This window comes from Budorcas taxicolor, chromosome 1 (genome assembly GCF_023091745.1).
Source record: "Budorcas taxicolor isolate Tak-1 chromosome 1, Takin1.1, whole genome shotgun sequence".
NCBI classification, from domain to species: domain Eukaryota; kingdom Metazoa; phylum Chordata; class Mammalia; order Artiodactyla; family Bovidae; genus Budorcas; species Budorcas taxicolor.
In genome coordinates, this window is record NC_068910.1 from 12,762,725 (window position 1) to 12,779,762 (window position 17,038).

At 47.4% G+C, this 17,038-nt stretch overlaps 1 pseudogene; it reads left to right on the forward strand.

The window, feature by feature from the left end:
• The first annotated feature begins 4,233 nt into the window (after positions 1-4,233).
• On the forward strand, positions 4,234-4,725 carry LOC128045284 (PRELI domain containing protein 3B-like; annotated as a pseudogene).
• The last annotated feature ends 12,313 nt before the right edge of the window (positions 4,726-17,038 follow it).

Below are 17,038 nucleotides of genomic sequence, written 5' to 3' on the forward strand. Positions count from 1 at the left end.
GCTTCCTGTTTCTTCCTGTCTGTCTCTCTTGGGGCACAAGCCTTGGGGAGGGTCCGCCCTCCAGCCCTTCAGGTCCAGCCCCCCGAGCTCTCATCCCTGGTGGTAGGTGAGGTGCCCCCAGAGCCTGATTGGCTGGCCCTGGCAGCCAAGCAGGTGGCTTCCAGCAAGTTCATTTTTCTGAGCTGAGGTGCAAGTTTCCACAGCTAGAGAGGAGTCGGATGTGGAGGGGGGCTGGTGCTGGCCAGGGGAGGGGCCTGGGGTGTCAAACCTTCTCCGGAGAGACCAAGTGTCCCCTTCCCCTCTCCCCGCCTGCCATCTTCTCAGGAAATGCTTGAATCCTTGCTCTGCGTCCAGAAGTGGGGCTTTGTCCCCTTGGGCTGACAGTCAGGTTGGGGAGACACTGGGCGACATGGGCTGTGCTGGGGCACGCTGGGGCCGTGAGAGCCCAGAGAAGAAGCCTGGGGACCCCTGTTCCCCACCTCTGCTGCCCAGGCCCCAGAAAGCCTTGGGTTGGTCCATTAGAACAGAAATACAGTTGGTGTGTGAATTCAGAGCCTCTCGCCATCTTTCTGCAGCTGCAAGGTGGGGCCATGCACCCAGGCCTCATTTCCTCCAGCGTGGGCTGGGGGAATAAGTAGTTTTTCGGCCAGAGGCAGTGGAGGGTGGCAGGGAGAATGGGAGTGTGTGTTTAGTCCGCCACACACACACTGTAACTGCCATGAGTTTCTTCGGTGGGCCTCAGTTCCTCATCTGTGAAAGGGCACCATTACTCCCTGCTGCCTCGTGGAGCTCCTGGCTCTGAGGGACCCCTTGGAGACTGACGCCGAGTACCCGGTGGTCCTGGGCGAAGCCTCAGAGAGAGAAGAGCAAGCTACAGAGATGCTGCAAAACTGCCTGCAAAGCCGTGCAGCTCCATACCTGTTCCCAGAGTTGAGTAGGCACCAGGCCTGCCTGGTGGCCCAGGAAATGCCTATAGTGGCTGGGCCCAGAGTCACACTTTCACTGGGATCAGGGGTCCAGAAACAGGCAGACAGCCCTCCACTTGCCAAGTAGGTTTGCTGGCAGAGCAGCAAGCTCTGGTGCCACCTCAAATGTGTAGCGGGCCTTACCCTCGTGCCAAGCGGACTAACACAGATGCAGGAGGTCCTGGGGGCAGGGGCAGGAGCAGGGCTCTGCTGTCACATGCCCCTAGTTTCAAACCCTGCACATCCCTAGTTGTGTGACCTCAGTATGTGACAGCCTCCTGGAGCTCCAGTTTCCTTTACTGTAAATTGGGGATAGAGGCAGACCTTGTTTTGTTGCGCTTCACTTTGGTGTGCTCTGCAGACATCATGCTCTTTACAAATATAAAATCTGTGGCAACCGTGCATGGAGCAAGTCGATCAGTGCTGTTTCTCCAATGGCAGTTGCTCACTTTGTGTTTCTGTGTCACATTTTGGTGATTTTCTGGATGTTTCAAATTTTTAGGTAATTATTATATCTGTCATGGTGATCAGTGATCTCTGATGTTACTATCGTAATTGTTTTGCAGTACCGCAAACTGCACCCATATAAGAACTTAACCCATAAATGCTATGTGTATTCTGACTGCTCCACTGACTGGCTGTTCCCCCATCTCTCTTCCTTTCCTTGGCCTCCCTATTCTCTGAGACACAACAGTATTGTGTTTTCTTTTTTAACATGTTTTCTTTTTAAAAAAATATTTATTATTTATTTTTGGCTGTGTTGGGTCTTAGTTGCAACACTCAGGATAGTTTTTTGCATTGCACGGGCTCAGTAGCTGTAGCGTGCAGGCTTGGTTGCCCCAAGACACGTGGGATCTTAGTTCTGTGACCAGGGATCAAACCCATGTCCTCTGCATCGGAAGGCAGATTTTTCTCTACTGGACCACCAGGAAAGTCCCAAGACACAACAATTTTGAAATTAGTCCCATTAACAACCCTTCAGTGGCTTCTAGATGTTCAAGTGAAAGGAAAGAGTCGCACATTCCTTTAAATCCAAAGCTAGAAGTGATTAAGCTCAGTGAGGAAGGCATGTGGAAAGCTAAGACAGGCTGAAAGTTAGGCCTCTTTGGCCAGTTAGCCAAGTTGGGAATGTAAAGGAGTTCTTGAAGGAAATTAAAAGTGTTAATCCCATGACTGTATGAATGATAAAGTGAAACAGCCTTACTGCTGATGTAGAGAAAGTGTTAGTGGTCTGGAAAGAACATCAAACTACCCATAGCATTCCTTTGTGCCAAAGCCTAATCTAGAGTAAGGCCCTGAAAAAAAAAAAGTAAGTGTTAGTTGCTTCCCTTGTGGCTCAGCTGGTGAAGAATCCTCCTGCAATGCGGGAGATGTGGGTTTGATCCCTGGGTTGGGAAGATCCCCTGGAGAAGGGAAAGGCTACCCACTCCAGTATTCTGGCCTGAAGAATTCCACGGACTGTATGGTCCATGGGGTCTCAAAGAGTCGGACATGACAGCGACTTTCACAGTCAGTAGCTCAGTCATGTCCGATTCTTTGGGACTCCATAGACTGTAGCCTGCCTGGCTCCATTGCCCATGGAATTCTTGGGTCTCCTGCATTGCAGGCAGATTCTTTACCGTCTGAGCTGCCAGGGAAACCCAGAGTAAGGTCCTCTCTTCAGATATGCGAAGGCTGAAAGAGGTGAGCAAGCTGCAGAAGAAAAGTTTGAAACTAGCAGAGGTTGGTTTACGAGGTTTCAGAAAAGACCTTTCTCCAAAGAAGTGCAAGGAGAAGTAGCAAGTGCTGCTGTAGAAGCTGCAGCAAGTTATCCAGAAGAGCTAACCAAGATAATTACTCAAAGTGATTACATTAAACAACTGATTTTCATTGTAGATAAAACAGCCTTATCTTGGAAGAAAATGCCATCTAGAACATTCATAGCTAGAGAGAAGTCATTGCCTGGCCTCAAAGCTTCAAAGGACAAGCTGACTCTTGTTAGGGGCTATTGCAGCTGGTGAGCTTAAGCCAAAGCCAGTGCTCATTTACATTTACAAAAATCCTAGGGCCCTTAAGAATGACGCTAAATCTACTCTGCCTGTGCTTTGTAAATGGAACAATAAAGCTTGGATGATAGCACATCTGTTTACGACATGGTTTACTGAACACTTTAAGCATATTGTTGAAACCTGCTCAGAAAAAAAGATTCCTTTCAAAATATTACTGCTTATTGACAATGTACCTAGTCACTCAAGACTTCTGATAGGTGTGTATGAGATTGATGTTGTTTTCGTTCCCGCTGAAACAACATCCCACCTATGAACCAAAGAGTAATTTTGACTTTCAAGTCTTATCTTATTAAAAATTACCTTTCAGGGACTTCTCTGGTGATACAGAGGATAAGAATCCACCTGCCAATGCAGGGGACACAGGTTCAATCCCTGGTCCAGGAAGATTCCGCAAGCTGTGGAGCAACTAAGCCCATGTGCCATGATTACTGAGTCCGTGTGCTCCGACTACTGGAGCCGGTGCTCCACAAGAAGAGAAGTGACTGCAGTGGGGAGCCTGTGCACCTCAGTGAAGGAGGAGCCCGGGCACACTGCAACTAGGCAACAAGGACCCAGCACAACCAAAATAAAATTTAAAAGAGGAAAAGAAACGCCTTTCATAAGGCTATAGCTGCCACAGATAGTGATTTCCTCTGATGGATCTGAAAATTGAAAACCTGCTGGAAAAGATTTACCATCCTAGATGCCATGTCATCCATGGGAGGGGGTCAAAACATCAACATTAACAGGAGTTTGGATTTGGAAGAATTTGATTCCAACCCTCATGGATGACTTTGAGTGGTTCAGGATTCCACTGGAGGATGTCACTGCAGATGTGGGAATCACAGAAGCCCTAGAAGTAGAGCCTGAACACATAACTGAATTGCTGCAATTTTGCAACAAAACTTTTAACGAACGAGGAATTACTTCTTATGGACAAGCAAAGAAATTGGCTTCTTGAAACAGAATCTACTCCTGGTAAGGATGCTGTGAAGATTGTTGAAAGGATTTAGAACGCTATTACGTAAATGTAGTTGATAAAGCAGTGGCAGGGCTTGAGAGAACCGACTCCCAGTTTGCAAGAAGTTCTACTGTGAGTAAAATGCTATCAAACAGCACTGTGTACTACAGAAAAATTGCTCATAAATGGAAGAGTCATTTGATACAGCAAACTTCATTGCTGTCTTATTGTAAGAAATTGCCACTAGTGCCGCCCAGACACTATGCTGGCCGCCAGTACCATGAAGATCTGGACTTCGGAGCATGACTTTGACCACCCATGGGAAACTGTTACAACAGCTGCATTTCAAACCCTTTGAACCTGAGTGTGGTTGGAGTTGATGTACTGGACAGACACATAGATCCCTCTGGAAAGTTGCACAGCCATAGACTTCTCAGCACAGAGTGGGGACTGCCTTCCATTGTGAAATCTATTATTGGCGCAGCAAGAACCAAAACATCTGTGCAAGAATATTCTGTAGTGGATCCTGTAGAGAAAACAATGGAATTTAAATCTACAAATATTTCACTTACAAATATGGTTTCAATAGATGGGAGACTTACATACAAACCACATCCTCAACACTCAGAAAAACTATTTTGACTCACGAAGCCATAATTACCGTGAAGGAGTCAGTCTGAGCCATTACCTTGAAGGGCTGATGGCAAGTATGATATCATCAAATGCTAACAAAGGCCAAGAAGCAATGGAATGGGTAATACATAAATGCTGAAAGTGAGGAACGGCCGGCTTCGGCAAGAGGAAGCATATGAACACCAATGGCGGCAGCAGCAGCATTTGGGGAGAAATGATAATGGAAGTTGATACACAGCACCCAGTTCCCCAGCTCTACAAGCTGGCAGTATATTTGTTATTTAAAAAATACAACTCTATTTTAGGTAGAATTTTTTTTTTAAGTTGAAGAAAAGCTGTGTGACTTGATCAAAGCAAAGAGGTGTGGGGTTTCTAAATAAAAGGGATCAGCTTTAAAAAAAACATTGCCACAGCTTCCTCAGTCTTCAAGCCGCCAACACCTTGATCCGTCAGCAACCATCAACATTAAGGGAAGACCCTCCACCAGCAAAAAGATTATGAGTTGCTGAAGGCTCAAGATGCTAGCATTTTTTAGCAGTTAAGTACTATATAAGTGAGGTATGGACATTTTTTAATTTTAAAATTATTTTGTTATTATTTTACTTTTTGGCCTTGAAGCACAGTATGTGGGATCTTACTTCCACAACAAGGGATCGAACCCATGCACCCTGTATTAGAAGTGTGGCGTCTTAACCACTGGACCACCAGGGAAGTCCCTGTACACTTTTTTCAGACTGAATGCTATTGCATACTTAATAGACTACAGTATAAACACAACTTTTATATGCACTGGGAAGCCAAAAACTCTGTGTGACTCATGCTTTATTTTGGTGTCCTGGAACCAAACTTGTAATATTGCCAAGTTATGCCTGTAACTATGATGCTGCTTGTGGACTAGGATGATTTCTGTAAGTGCATCCCATGGGCTCCAGACACAGTAGATGCTTAGTAAATAGCAGCCTCTGTGACCCCATCCCCTCAAGGGGATGAAAGCTGCTTAGGACAGCAGCCTGTCAGTTGCACATTGGAACCCCTGGGCCTTCTGACCAGACTGCAGGAGGACACCTTGGCAGTTTCAGTTAAAACCTAAAATGCACCCACCCCATGAGTCAGCAGTCCCTCTCCCCAAGCAGTTACCCAAAGGAGACTCACATAGAGGCCCTAGGAAATGGACCAGGATGCCCACCACCTCATGGATTAATTGGGGAAAACCAGAAGCAAGCAGGACTCTCAACAGCTAGGGGGGTGGGGTGATGGTTAAATACTTCCCTGATGTGGAAAGTGGTGCAGGGCAAAGGGATCGAGACAAGCAAGTTAGGGAACCATAACTTCAGAGTGATTCCGCTCTGTGGTTCCATGTGCCTGCTTATGAGGGCACCCAAAAGTGAAGGATGGATGAATGGGCTGCGCAAACCACAACCCCTTCATGGCAGTGGCTCTCACAGTCAGCATGCAATGCATCATGATAAGATACGTCCTTTATGCCAGATTCTAACCAACAGGTCTCAGCCCTGACTGTGCGCTGGAACATGATGCCCAGGCCGCTCTGGGTCTAGTTCTAGGTGATCTCTGGAGGGGACCCCACATCAGTATTGCTAAATCGCCCCACAATCCAATGGGCACCAGGACTGAGAGTCACTTGGTTGAGATTCAGAAATCTGCATTTTGCCCAGTCATCCTGTTGAAGCAAGGAGATGCTGTGAGCAGGCCACACTCTGGAAGGCAAAGTCACCAACCAGTATCATCCAGCCCCTGTGTGAGGAATGCTCCACTGCTGGACCCTGGTACCCCTGTGGGAGCACCCACCATAGGCAGAAGATTGGCGGGTCAAACAGGCACAGGGGAGGGAGCCTGCAGCGGCTGGGGTGGCTATAGCGCCCTCTGGTGGGAGGCAGGCTCTCAGGCCCAGGGACGACTCGTTCTGTGCTAGACCCATATTCAGTGCTACAACCCACCTACTGTCGTTACTCTCTGGGGAAATATTCCAGCAACAAGGTGCCTGAGGACCATTTTGCAGAGAGTCAGAGATGTGGAGATTACACATCTAGACAGTTCCCCTGGCATTAAGAGGGTCTCGGGACTGCCCCAAACCTCAAACCCATTCCCTACCATCCATCACCCAATTAGAATCCCATTTCCCCCAATTTTCTTTACTAAGGTGTGAACGACTGGTATGAGTTCCCTTGCCCCTGCTCCGGGGACACACTAAAGAGTAAGTAAAAACAGGGTTGACTGCCAGTCCTGCTTTGTGGCATTAGCAGCAGCAGGTAACCAAACCCCAGGAACTCAGAAATCAACGTCCTCCAGCTGGCAAGTGGCATTGGCCCACTGCCCCAGCTTAGGGTTGGGACCTGGCTCAAGAGCAAGACAGCTATAGCCAGCCACAGCCCATTAGAAACTCACCATCAATAGTATCGGCAAAACCTCTCTGAGCCATTTCCTGGGTTTAAATCATGAGCTGAAAAAAAATTAAGCGAATTAGATGCATTTTGCGTCAATGACAAGTTAAAAAATAACTCACTTCACAAAATGCTTGCATTCCATTAAAAATGGGTATAGTTAGCTTAATTGTTCTTGAGTACTCTGGAAACAAGGTATGCTTTTTTTAAAGGAAAGAAAAAGATTGCCTTTAAACCCTGGCTCAAGTTTGTAATAGCTGGATAGCAAATGCCCCTGTTTATATTGGACCCATACTCAGACTCAGCCTAGCGTGGGACAGGAAGTGGAGGCGCTGATGACAAACCGTGAAACGCAGACTTGGAGTCAGATCTGGTTCTATGCCTGCCTGCCCCATCCTCCGCTCCATCCATCCATCCAAGCATCCATCATCCATCCTTACTTGGCCTCTCTGAGCCTCAGTTTCCTCTCCTGTCATTGTGCATAATCATACCTGTTTTATAGGGTTGTTAGGAGGCCAAAGCTTGGAAAACTCTTCATGCAGCCCAGCACCCAGTGAGTACTTAGGAAATCTAAGAATATTGTTCTTAACTCCATGAACATCTTCATGTTTCCAAGCATGTCTGCCTCACAATAGTGCTATAAGTACAAGGCATGGCTGGGCCCAGGCTAGTATTCAGGAATCTTATAGAAAAGGGACACAATTTTCCTGGATGGGAGTGGAGTGAAGAGCCCTGGATTTTGAGTCAGGAGTGGGTTCCAACAGGGCCCTTCCCCTCCTCCCTCGCCTTGGACTTTGGGCCATCAGCCAGCTCTACACTAGGAAAATGAGAGTCTAAAATTGACATGAGTGGCAGGTAGGTTTCATGCGGTTTTAAATTATGAAAAAGAAAATTAGAATGTCAAATACCCCCAGTTCTTGGCACAAACTAAAACCAAATGGCATGAAAGGTAGTAATTCCCACTGTCACAAAAATCCATTGAAAGTTGCCACAGCAGCAGGAAGAGCGGCTGATGCCTGGAGGGCAACCCTTCTCCGCCTCCTCTTGTTTGATCTCAGGGCCACACGAAAACCTTTCCCTTGACCCTCATGACCTTCCCCAGCATGTTTCCAAGGCAGAGCTGGAGAGTCTCCTGGGGGCCCCCAAATAACATCCGAGATGCAGACATACACAGGTTTGGTTGATGTTTCTTGAACAGCCACTAAGGTCAGATCCTGCACCGGATGCTTCTTTAGTACATTTGTGGTCAGGACTCTGAAATGAAGGCTAGACCTATCAGTTCACTCTGTGAGCATTTAGTAAGCGCTGACTGTATGTCAGGGATTCTGCAGGATGGTGGCAATCTGTGCAAATGAGGAACAGGTTCGTGGTTTCCTGGGGAAGGCAGGTCTGTAAGCAATTATGATACTAGGGAAGGTGGGGGTCAGTGTGCCCGCTGAGGCTGTGGGTGTACAGAGGAGGTGCCAGCTCTTCCTGTGAGGGCAGCAGGAACTGGGAAGACCTCCTGGAAAAGGAGACATTTAATCTTGAGGTCCAAAGAAAGAGTCGGTCCGGTTGTTGGACCAGCAACACTTTTAAAGTCTGCTAATACAAAGTATTGCAGAGATACGAAGCTGTGGGTCCCTATTAGCAAGGAGTGGGAAGGAAATTGGCTTCATTCCTCCAGAAGGCAACTTGACACCCTTGGGGACTGCTGAAGATCTTGTAGCTAGAGAAAGTCTTGGTTGTAGTATTGATGGCCACACAGGCAAGATTTTTCCTGGGCACATTGTAAAGTGCAAAGTTGGAAACAACTGAATGTCCACACAGAAGACTAAATGGAGAAATGGAAGTGAGTTCATGCAGTGGGTATGGCTCATCCTCTTTCGCAGTGGACAGAGCTGCCAGCTTCAATGCTGATAGAGCCTCAAGCTCCCATTAAGGGAAAATGTGGAAGGATACATGTGGGGTGATGAAACAGGAAAGTGCAGAGCTATATGACCTCAGGAAAACAAGCTTCTTTGTGAAGCACCCAGACCCCCAGGGGCCAGGGTGCTGGCTCCTCTGAAATAGGTGGGGGAGGCCTAGACTCCAGAGGCTACCTAAGGGCTGGGCTTTTCCGTCTGTAAGGCTTTACCTCACTAAAAAACATCTGAAGCACGTACAAAAAACCCAGTAGAGGTTCACAGAGCTAAGTGGAGGGTCTGCAGATGCTTATTTTATTCTCTGTACTTCACGCTCAAAATGTTTCAGAATTTTTAAGTTTTTTTTTTTTTTTTTAAGAAAACAGGTAAGTGTTCTGTTTCTTGACCTTGACTGCTGGTTACCCAGGTGTCCCTTTAGCATGACTTTTTTACACTGTACATTTGTGCTTTTCTTTACAGAGGTGACGATTCACAGTTTTTTTAAAGTTAAAAAGAATGAGTAGGCGACAGGCGGGGTTCGGGGAAGCCATCCAAGGCAGAGGAACTAGCAGGGCAAAGGCCTGGGTGCCGGGCAGCGCCCTGGGAGCCCCGGCCTGAGGCTGGGTGGGGTCCCCTGAGCACAGCCCTGCACCCAGCCCTGGCCCACAGTGGTCTGTCTCTCTGCACTGGGGGACCAGCAGGGCTGGTTCGTGCGTGAGGCTGAATAGAAAGTGAGGGCTCAAGCAGGGGCACTGGCTGGAGTGAGAAGATGGGTTTGATGAAGAGGTTTAAGCCCCTCCTGGTGTGGTAGCAGCAGGTGTGAGGTCCCCAGGTGGGGCTTATCATGATGCTGGCATTTCTCACTGGAGGCAGTAGCTGAGCTAATGCAAGAACTCGTGGCCAGGGTTTGGCGGCTTGATGGACTGCAGAAAGAGGGCTGAGGACCCTGGACGCAGAGTAGCAGCAGCCCCACTGGGCCCCTGAGGTTCTGCTGACGTCCACCTGTACCAGCTCGGTAGGTTTTTCTGCGGCTTTGGGAAGGTTTAGAAAGACACAGAAGGGGCAAGAGTGATGGGCTAGTAGAGTTTTCCCAAGGGAAGCCAAAAAACAAGCTCAAGAGTTGTTTTTAAAACTCTGGTGGTCTTTCTGCCTCAGCGATGGGAAATTGGGCTCCGTGGGGCTGGTGTTCCCAGTGGGCTGCTGGGCTTGCCCAGGGATGGAGGGGCACAATCAGTGGAAATGGGGCTGATTTATCTGACAAGGCTTCTTCTTAAGAGAGCTCTTAAAGAAAAGGGAAACACGTCGCCCCTGGTGACTTCCTCATTTCCTCTGCATTCTTCCAGAGGGAACCAGCAGCTGGTTTTGGTGTGTGGACCATTTCTCTGTACTATGCTGCTGCTGCTGCTGCTAAGTCGCTTCAGTCGTGTCCGACTCTATGCGACCCTGAACATCGCCTAGGCAATTGTTTTGCATGTTTTTAAACGTCATTATAAATAGAGTCCATGCACAGAGGATCCTTCTGCCCCCAGATTTCCCCTCTAACCCCCCACCCACGCATGCTTTTAAAATTGACCTTTACTAAGCCCTTGTAGCTCAAGTGTATTTCCTTCCTTCTTGTGAGAGCTTTGAGATATAATTCATATACCATACAATTCCTCCACTCAAAGTGTACAATTTAATTGTTTTCAGTATGCGCATAGTGTTATACAATCATTACCACAGTCGATTTTAGAGTACTTTCATCACCCAAAAAAGGAACCCCATACCTTTTAGCCATCAGCCTCCCACTTCCCCAGCTCTTGGCAACCACTAATCTACTTTCTGACTGTATAGATTTGCCTATTTCAGGATGCGTCATATAAATAGAATCATGCAATATGTAGTCTCTTGTGACTGGTCAAGGCATTCCTTTCAGGGTTGTGTGACATTCTATCTTATACAATGACCACACTTCATACAAATAAATGGTGTAGAACTCTGCTTTTATCCTTCCAAGATAGAGTAAAAGGGACTGTGTTTACCTTCCTGTCCTGCCTGAGCAGGGAGAAAAAAAACCAAAACCTAAAATCACAAGCAAGATAAGATCAATGAAACAACAGCTCTCAAGATTCTGGACATGAGGCAACAAAGGGCAGTGTTCCCCGAGGGACGTGAGACTCGGGATGTGAGTCGCATGGTTGCCCAGCTTTACTGCCTCAAGACAGTCCTCAGGCTGAGGCTCCAGGAGGGGAACCCAGGGAGTGCCCTGTGGGGTCCCCAAGATGGGAAGATGAAACTGGGTGTTCAGGGAAGCCAAGGTGGCTAGAATTCACAATGTAGTCCTTGGGAGATGAGAGAGAAAAGCCTGGAGGCTTGTAGAAAATTCTCCTGGAGTACTCAGCAGTACATGCGTGTGAGAAACATTCCAAGGCAGGCAAGGCTCATCTGAATGGGTGAGAGGGAGCAATCCTCAGAACTCACTTGTTGTCAGGAACAGTACCTGTTTCCCAGCAGCCAGACTGGAAATCCTCATGATTCAGGGTCATTGTGTGGAGTACCCAGAAGGTACCTAGAACAAAGCCTACGAATATTTATGGGAATGCATAAAACATCCAACACCCAATCAGGTAAAATCCCCAATGTCTGGTATCCAATAAAAAATGACCAGGCGTGAAAATAAACAGGAAAAATATCAATCCATTGAAATGGACCCAGGACCCACACAAATATTAGAATTTGCAGACGAGGACACTAAAACAGTTCTCATAACTCTTTCATATTTCAAGAACTAGAGGATGAAAAGGCAAAGGACAGCAGATTTTTTAAGCAATGAGTAAAAATCTAATAACATATTGATATATTTCACTATACATTTATTCAAACTCATTGAATATATAACACCAAGAGTGAACTTTAATGTAAACATGGGCTTTGGGTGATAATGATGCATCTATATAGGCTCATCAATTGTGACAGAGGCACCACTCTGATCGGGGATGTCAATAGCGGAGGAGCCTTTGCACATGTGGGGGGCAGGGGGTATACAGGAACTCTCTCTTCCACTCAGTTTTGCTGTGAACCTAAAACTGCTTTAAAAAATAAAGCCCATGTTAAAAAAAAAAAAAAGGAAGCAGAATATATGTTTGATATTTAAAAAGATCCCAATGACACAGTGATGTCTGAGATTTTAAAATATGCTGGCTGGGATTCACTGCAGATTAGACATTACAGTTAAAAACCTGAAGACATAGCAATAGAAAATATCCAAAATGAAACCTGGGAGATGGGGGGTGGGGGGGGGTGGGGGGTGGAATTAATAGCACCAGTAAGTCGTGGTACAATTTCAAGCAATCTAACGTGTATCTAAGTGGAATCTCTGAAATATAAAGAGAGGATGGTACAGAAAAAATATTGGAAGAAATAATGGCAGAAAAATTTCTAAACTTGATGAAAACAAGATCCAAGAAGCTCAGTGAATCCCAAGCACAACAGTATGGATGACCTGGTATAGTAATGAAGTTTTGGTGAACTATTTTCTAGAATTGCAAATGGAGGCCATCTTAGTTCCAGAGGTCACATGATTTAACACTGCTTTATAAAAATGCACTATTGCTATAAGGGTGGATCCAAGGCAGGAAAACTATTTCTGTAGACAATGAAGTACAGGAAATTAGCAATGCATCTGCATGCACCCTTCTCAACCACCTCAATGAAATTTTCTCAGGTTACTTGTACTCTTTTGCTATTCATTTCTATTTATTTATTTAAAAAAAATTCAGCCACATCCCATGGCATGTGGGACCTTAGTTCCTCAACTAGGGATCAAACCCACACCCCCTACGTTGGACCTCCTGTATTAACCACTGGACTGCAAGTGAAGTCCCAGCTACTCATTTCTCATTTACTCACTTTGGTGGACAGCCATTCATGTGACATCTACCCTGTACACAACACAGCATGCTACTGGCTATGTAGAGAAAAAAATGAACAAGAAAATTACCCTGGTTTTAAGGATTTCACAGTTTAGATTAAATCACCATGAGAGAAGGTAATAAATATAATTGCTTTATGAAAGGAAGAAATACAGAAGAGACCAGGAGGGATTTCTCCCAACCAGAGATCCAAGAAAGGCTATTTCCTACGTAACCCCCCAAAGCAGGAGAATTTAGAAATATTTACTTAAGAAAAGGTGCACCTTATCTGTCATTTGCTGGCAACTGCTGATTAAAATATTAAATGCTTAAAATGTAAAATTTCTCCTCCTGCTTCATGCTCCAGCCTTCTGTTACTTTACTGTGTTTGAAACTGGAGGGGCATGGGAGGGAAGAGAGATGGGGAGAGAATGCACGGATAATGGATGGTGAGGCAACAACGTGGAGGAACATAGTTTTCACCACCAGAATATCTTGATTATCTCCAAAGGTGGCAGGTAAGAGGGTGAGTGGACTTGGAAATTATGACTGTTGTTTGGGCTTGCTTGCAGATTTCTCAGCTGTTGTTCAGTCACTCAGTTGTGTCTCTGCAACCCTGTGGACTGCAATATACCAGGCTTCCCTGTCCTTCACCACCTCCTGGAGTTTGTTCAAATTCATGTCCATTGAGTTGGTAATGCCATCCAACCACCTCATCCTCTGTTGTCCCCTTCTCCTCCTGCCCTCAATCTTTCCCAGCATCAGGGTCTTTTGAAATGAGTCAGCTCTTCACACCAGGTGGCCAAAGTATTGAAGCTTGAGCATCAGTCCTTCCAATGCATATTCAGGGTTGATTTACTTTAGGATTGACTTTTGTAAAAGGGGGTGTGAACAGAAAGATGACCTTTTTGGTTTGGGAGGTTCGGAATCTGTGGAAAAGTCTAATTATGTTATACTCCAAGGGACTGATTCCCTGGCAGTCCAGTGGTTTTAGGACTCCATGCTTTCACTGCTAAGAGGCCACAAGCCACGAGGCGTGGCCATAAAGAAAAAAAAAAGTGTATTTCAACTACTGTATGCACGTATACTTTTTGCTTTCTCTTGGTTTAGTGGATCCTTTTATGAGAATTTCAGCCTATCTTATCTTTGCTAAGGAAAGTCACAGAGAGGTGATTTTCTGGGCCTAGGACTTGATTTGTGTGGCAATCTCCCATTCTGTTCCTTAGCCAAGTTTGGGGAATCACTGGTCTGGAGGACACAGTTTTGGGCCAGCCCCGCTTTGGATTCTTTGCACAGGACCCGGGCCATGGAAAGCATTTAATAAAATACTGGTTGGAAAAGGAAACAAAGAAGTTCCTCTTCCTGAGAAAGTAAAACTGGAAGTCCTCTTAGGCAGAGTCGAGATCTACATTAGTGAAGCCAGCCTTCAAGGGTGCATTCTTCCCCTACCCACATCCCCTACCGGATCCCCACGCCACAACGTGTGCCCTCTAGTCACACTAGGTGTGGGCTGTGACCCAAATAGGCTGCGCCATCCTCCTGAGAGGCCCTGGCCCGCATCCCTGCCCCTCCCACAACTCACGCTCTGGTCAGAACCCCGGTCTGCCCCCGGAAGGCTTGGCTTAGGTGCCGTCTCCTCCCAGAAGTCTTTTCTGACTCCCGACCCCGGCCCAAAGCTTTCTCTTCCTCCTCTTGGGTCCCCCTTTTCTTCCTATTGTCAAACTGCCTCGTGTTTTCCCCACCACTAATTGTTCCAGCAGCGCCGCAGCCGGGGGTGGGGACGCGAGTGCGCGGCCAGGGAGGCAGAAGAGGAAGTGGGAGAGCCCATGGCGGAAGCGGCGGAAGCTGGGCTGCGGCTGGGGCCGCAGAGCCAGGGGGAGATGGTTTGAAGTGAGGCTGGAGCAGGGCAGGAGGAGGTCATTCAGGGGCTCAGCCAGAGGCTGGTCTTCATCCAGTGGGAGTCATGACGGAGGCAATGTGCTTGACTGGTAAGTGCTTGTGTCAGGTTCTAGAAGCTTCTCCTTGAGTTGCTATGTAGAGAATGAGCTGGGGGCGGGGGCTGAGGTCAGAAGGCGTCCTCACTGACTGCTCTGTGAAAAAAGAGATGACAGAGGTCTGGTGCAGGATGAAGGCAAAAGGTGGCATGTTTGGGAGAAATGAGAGACCTGGGTTCAATCCCTGGGTGGGGAAGATCCCCTGGCAGAGGATACCCCACTCCAGTATTCTTGCCAGGAGAATCCCATGGACAGAGGAGCCTGGTGGGCTACAGTCCTCAGGGTCACAAAGAGTTGGACGTGACTGAGCATCTGAGCCACAGTAAGCAAAGTCAGTGAGGCCTGGAGTTACTGGGAGAGAATTCTGTCCAGGCCCATGGGCAGGGGTGGTGGGGTGGCAGGGATTGGGGGTGAGTAATTGCCCAAAACCTTCCTGTTTGTCCCAGGATGCATCTTGAAGCCTCAGTGCTGTGTGACTACTGGGAACCATTGCTGCAATCCAGGGTCTTGGTCCATGAGTCAGCCCCTCCCTGACCCTGTCACTGGGGGTGCAGGCTCCTCCTCCACATGGGCCCCAGCTTCCCACAAAGTGATGTGACTTGGACCTCTGAGGTGATGGAGAGACAGGCTAGTTGCTGAGGTCTGTGTTCCCGGGATCAGCTAAAATGGAATTCCTGGTGAGTCTAAACTTCAACCGTCCTCATCCTTGGCCTAGTGGATCTGGGTTTGTGCAGGTGTAGAGGTCCTGGCTTGTCTCCAGATAACGTCTTGTGGGGATAGACCTGCTCATCCAGGGACTTCCTTGGCAGTCCAGTGGCTAAGAATCCACGCTGCCAGTGCAGGGGGCCAGAGTTCAATCCCTGATCAGGGAACTAGACCCCACATGCCTCAGTTAAGACCTGGTGCAACCAAATAAATAAATTAAATTAAATTTATAAAAAGAGAAATTGAGCAATGGTATAAAACAATAGCAACAAAAAGCTACTTACCCAGTACTGAACTGGATGGTGGTTTTCTCAGTCTTTTGGGCATGGGGGAGCAGAGGTGCAAACGTCTTGAATTTAAGGTGCCGCATACGGATAGGACATGTTTGTTAAAACTCTGATTGGCTGCCTCCTACTCCCGTGAAAATATGTGAAAAAAATTGCGTGTTAAGATCTGAAAGCAACATAAAAATGGGCTGTGTACGACTTATGTACTAATAAACTGACCCTTGGTATTTTGAGGACTGAGGCAGAAAGACCTTTTCTGGGGAAAAACAATTGCCAGTGTTGGAAACTATGTTGCTCTTTTTTTTTTTTTCTTTTTGCAGTGAGACCTGGGTAAAGAATGGGGGCTCTGGGTTTCCACCACCCTTGGCCTGGGTGTGTGTTAGGGGGTGGTCAGTGACCTCTGGATGAATTTCTGTTCCCCTCCTTCTGCTTAAAAAAATATATATATTTATTTTATTTTGGCTGTGGAGGGTCTTCTTGGCTGAGAGGGCTTTCTCTAGCTGTGGTGTCTTCCCCTGTTGTGGAGCATGCACTCTAGGCACACAGGCTTTGGTAGTTGTGGCGCATGGGCTGAGTGGGTCTGGAGCAGGTGGGATCTTCTCAGGCCAGGGATTGAACCTGTGTCCCTGGCATTGGCAGGCTGATTCTTAACCACTGGATCACCAGGAAAGTCTCATTGTTTGCTCCTGGAAACTTCTCTGCATGGGCCTTAGGCCCCAAGGACCACAGGTAGCTTTGCTGACAGATGACAGAAGCTGAGCTTCAGGCTCCTCCCTCCACATTCCCCATGGTCATAGTCCTGCAGGAGGACCCAAGACCCTTCTCTAGGGGGGCCGAGGGGTAGTAGGGTGCAGATGTCGGGGCTTCTGGAGTCAGAGAGACGTAGCTTCTGATCCCAGCTCTACCCTTTACTGTGCTGGGGTAACTGGTGTCTCATTCAAGTCTCAGTTGTCTTCTGAAAGATGGGGATAATCTCTTGCAAGTGCTACATAGATATGTACACATAAAGCGCTGGCTTGCAGGTGTTAGGCCATGTCACCTTCACTCCCCACTCCTCACCCTTCCTAACTGGCTGCTGCCCCCAGTCCTGGGACAACCCCTGCCCCACTCCCATTTTCAGCCCTACCTCGGGGAGCCATTCCAAGCATCACGATACCAGGGATGACCACCAGGTGGCACCCACCCCTCTAGCTCCCTGTCCCCAAGCTCAGTTTTGCAGACTGCCATGGATTTCCTTACTCTTATGGTTTATATTCAATAAAAGGGGCATCATGGTTACATCAGGATCCAGAGT